This window comes from Tachysurus fulvidraco, chromosome 24, assembly GCF_022655615.1.
Source record: "Tachysurus fulvidraco isolate hzauxx_2018 chromosome 24, HZAU_PFXX_2.0, whole genome shotgun sequence".
In the NCBI taxonomy this organism is placed as follows: Eukaryota; Metazoa; Chordata; class Actinopteri; order Siluriformes; family Bagridae; genus Tachysurus; species Tachysurus fulvidraco.
The window spans coordinates 5252853-5257497 of NC_062541.1; the positions used below are offsets into that span (position 1 = coordinate 5252853).

The 4645-nt window shown below is 33.3% G+C and overlaps 1 long non-coding RNA gene across 1 annotated transcript; it reads right to left on the reverse strand.

The window, feature by feature from the left end:
• Nucleotides 1-1620: 1620 nt before the first annotated feature.
• On the reverse strand, nucleotides 1621-4068 carry LOC125140152. The gene is made up of 3 exons (XR_007139399.1): nucleotides 3795-4068; nucleotides 2813-2888; nucleotides 1621-1971 (listed from the first exon to the last, which is right to left on the reverse strand). It is a non-coding gene; the product is annotated as an uncharacterized LOC125140152 (long non-coding RNA).
• Nucleotides 4069-4645: the final 577 nt, after the last annotated feature.

Below are 4645 nucleotides of genomic sequence, written 5' to 3' on the forward strand. Positions count from 1 at the left end.
CTCCCAAATCCCAGATTCTTAAAGGAGACGTACCGCATTTATACGGCTGCGTCCCAAATGGATATAACTCAGACCCGTAGTAAACGACGTAGTGTGGAGACCCTATTGCGTCACACGCGTTATATATATATGTGTGTGTGTGTGTGTGTGTGTGTGTGTGTGTGTGTGTGTGTGTGTGTGTGTTTACAATGAAATAAGAAAATAATCTTATATAAAGAAATTAATTTGCATTCATTAAATACATTTATACATTCACCTTCTTGCCAGTTGTTATTAGTGATCTCCATTATCACACTTTAATAAACACAAGATTTCACAATTTTTTAAAGCACAATTTATTCACATCTAATATCATTAAAATACTTTTGAAGTTTTGTTGTTATACAAAAGGCTGTCATTTGATTTCACTCAATCGAATGCGTTATTATTTATCTGTGCTTTTATGAGACATTGAGATGTGTCATTTCTTGAGTTTGTATCCACATTTGTGCAAACACATACATATAAAAATACATACAGTGGTGTGAAAAAGTGTCCTGATTTTTAATATTTTTTTTTGCACGTTTGTCACAATTTAATGTTTCAGATCATCAAATAAATTTAAATATTAGTCAAAGATATCACGAGTAAACACAACATGCAGTTGTTAAATGAAGGTTTTTATTACTAAGGGAAAACTAAATCCAAACCCAAATGGTGTGAAAAGGTGTTTGCCCTAGACATCTGGACCTAAAAACAGATTAAGGATAGACCTTGTCTCAAAAGTATAAATTGTGAACGATTTAAAAAAAAAAAGGTCATGTTATTAAGCGGTGCACAAAAGGCTTTTGTTGCACTCCTATATTTTTCAACGTATTACTACTATCCAATAAATATATATATGACAAAATATACGCCATGAAATGTTACACTGAATCGTATATTTGCCCAATAATGAGTGAGATTTAAGTTATAAATATAGGCTTCATAACAAAACCATATATATCCACCTTATTGGGCGAAATCAAATGAAAGTGTTATCACATTTCAGAATGCGATCTTTTTGTAACAGGCTCCATTGACAACTCGCAACAATAAACTCTTCTAAACTCGCTACTGTATACTGTAATAGATTCCGTGTAACGCAATACTCCAATACAACACACGAGGGCGCTCCGCCGCGTGTCGCGCACGATTTTAAAACTTTGAATCAGATAACGAAGCAGTCACGTGGGTATGTGTGAAACGAAGCTTCGGACGTCATTGGTCACGTGATTTTACCAGAAGGAATCAAGCTTCGATACAAAGGTTCAATGAAAGTCGGTTCTTTATTTTTGACACACGCCTCGGTGCGGTGTCACTGGTAACATCCAGTCTTGTATAAAGTACTAGAAAGCAATACTTGAGTAAAAGTACAAGTATCGTACTGGAAAAAGACTTTGGTAGAAGTGAAAGTTACCTTTTAGAATATTACTTATTATTACTTACTTATTATTACTTATATTTTACTTATTATTATGTAAAAGTCTTAAAGTATTTGATATATACTGTAATTAAGTATCAAAAGTAATTTTCTGATATTTAAATGTACTTAAGTATTTGAAGTAAAAGTAAAAAGTAAAATTTCAGTGGTTTTCGGTAGGCATAAGGGGCACTTAATATTTCGGAGTAAAAGTATACATTTTATCTAGGAAATGTAGTGGAGTAAAAGTGAAAGTTGACATAAATTTAAATAGCGAAGTAAAGAGCAGATATGTGAAATTTCGAAAGTACAGTAACAAAGTATTTGTACTCCGTTACATTACAACACCGGTAACATCACCACTTTTCCATCATTCTACTTCAATAGTGACATAGAGATATCACCATTAGTCTATATGGTGTAACTCTCAGATCGTCAGCGCGTGACAAAAGTGTAAATTCCATATGCAATAAGGATTAAAGTCAGTAATAGAACCCCAACACAGATTATTATTGTCCGCATGTTGCTTTCTGTAAAGAAAATAGAAAAAAGACAAGACTAAAGTTAGTCAGTAATGCATGCTACATAACATTGTCTTTAACAAAGTACATTTTTTTTAAAGAAATTTAATAAGTTAAACTAAATCATTTGCCTGTGTTGATGGCATGGTATTTTCTAGCCTACATTTACACTTGACATCAGACTTACCTTCGACAGTCCTCAGGTCCTTACACTGGCTTCCAGTTACATTTAGAATAGATTTTAAAGTATTGTTACTCATTTATAAATCACTTCATGGCTTAGGACCGAAATACATTACAGATATGCTAATTGAATATAAACCAAGCAGACTACTCAGATCATTAGGATCAGGTCAGTTAGAGATACCAAGGGTTTACTCAAAACAAGGTGCATCAGCATTTAGTTATTATGCCACCTATAGCTGGAATCAGCTTCCAGAAAAGATCAGATGTGTTTCAACAGTAGACACTTTTAAATCAAGATCAAAAACACATCTGTTTAACTCTGCATTTACTGAATGAGCGCTGTGCTGCTTCACACCGACTACACTTTTTATCCAAATGACTTTTACTCCTGTTTTATTCTTTTTAACATATTTTAAACAGTTTTTATTAAAATGACATTTATTTTCTTTAATTGTTCTTTGTTTTTATTATGATTTTATTGTGTCTTATTTCTCTTTTATAAATTGTTTTCTAATTTCGATGTAAAGCACTTTGAATGACCTCTGTGTATGAAATGTGCTATACAAATAAACTTGCCTTGCCTTGCCTATCATTTCACAAGAAAAAGAAATACACAAGAAATGATCTGCTGCAATCGTGTAGAGATGGAAGCATCGCAACTTACCACCATTTAGGAGTGCGAGAAGGACCATGCCGGGTAGCTGAGTAAGGTACAGCATGGGCCAATAGAACTTGAAGATCTACAGGTGACAAAAATGATAGTGATATACGATGACGATGATGATAATGATGATGATGATTTAAAAAAGGCTGTGTATACAGAGGTAGATCCATATGTGGCAAACTGAAACTGTTCTCTGGTCTGCATCAAGTTTAAGTCTGCTCTGAGCAAAAAAGGCAAGTGACAGCAGGAAATAATGTTATGTGATCTGTTATGAGGAACCTGTTTCTAAAGAAAAAATGGGTGCTGTGTTCTCTGAAATGAACTTTGGTTCGTTTGATAAGTGTGAAGTGTCATAATAGATATTTTAAAACAAGCTGGAGATGTTTTGAAACAAATCACACATACATACAGTACAAAAACACTAATACTAATTATACTCATGACAGCAAAATAGAAAATATATGTAAATATATATATAACAGTATCAGTATTGGGCAAAGTAATAATGCAAACATTCTCTCATTTTGGGGCAATATTTCAACAACTAGAGATTTATGACTAACTCCAACAATGATGGATCTGATGAATGTTTATTTCTGAGTACTACACATGGAGACACTGTTTACACCTGAAACACAACACAGAATGAGCAGAATGAGTTGTTATCAGTACAGACCAGTTTAACACACATGTAAGAGCCCCAGGCGGATCACCAGCTCTTACATTTAGAGCCGTTTATAACACGACACAAGGGGAATGTTAACGGTTTCGCATCCTATAGGTTCAGTTCAACACAAAGTTTAAGTTAAACACCTCATTCAACTAAAACACCTCATTTCAGTAAAATATCTGTTCACCATCGAGACAGAAAGCGTTTGAGGGAAAACAGAGAAACTTGTTTTTTTCAGACTGAAAGATGCTTTTTTATTTATGGAGACAAAATAAAGCATAAAGGACCTACAGTACAATGTGTTTAACTTACCCAAAGGTCGGTTCCCCAGTCCATGGTGTCGATTCCTTATCAGCTCCAAACTGCTGTTTGGTTTAAAACTTACACTGAATTAACGAACGTCAAGAAAAGAGTAAAAAGAAAACTAAAAAACAAATAATCCTTCTTGTTTTTGTCATACATTGAAGTCATAAATTGACATACATAGCAGCCTTCACACTGCACACTGTGTGATGCGATGTATATTCTAACTACGAAGGGAGTGATGAGTCATTTGGGTTGCGACCCATAAACGGCAGGCCTGAGATAAGGGATGCTGCACGAGGCGTGAATACAGTTAGTGGGTCTCATACTTGTTGCAGTGATGAAGAAGTGAGGAAAAAAATGATCTAACTTTCATACAAAACTACAAAAAATGCACAAAAATGTACAAATATTAGACATTAAGTTGACAGAAATTGTACAATATATATATATATATATATATATATATATATATATATATATATATATATATATATATATATATAAACACATATACTATGAAATAAGAAAAGAATCTTTATATAAAGTTATTTAATTTGCATTAATATTATATATAATGCAAATTAAATAACTTTATATAAAGATATAGACAAATATTAGACATTAAGTTTACAGATATTGTAATATATTGTATATATTATATATTTTTTTTCACTTCATCCGGTAGGAAGAATCTTTCATTCCAATGTACAGAAACATTTCTTGCAAATACAGCTACGGGTGTATAACGTTATCTTCTTCACCCTGTTCACTGACTTCACCGCTATCGTCGGGGTGGTCGTCTATGATAACGGGAGGTCCTCCAGTAGGTGCTTCCATGGAGGTTTCAGTTGTGCTTC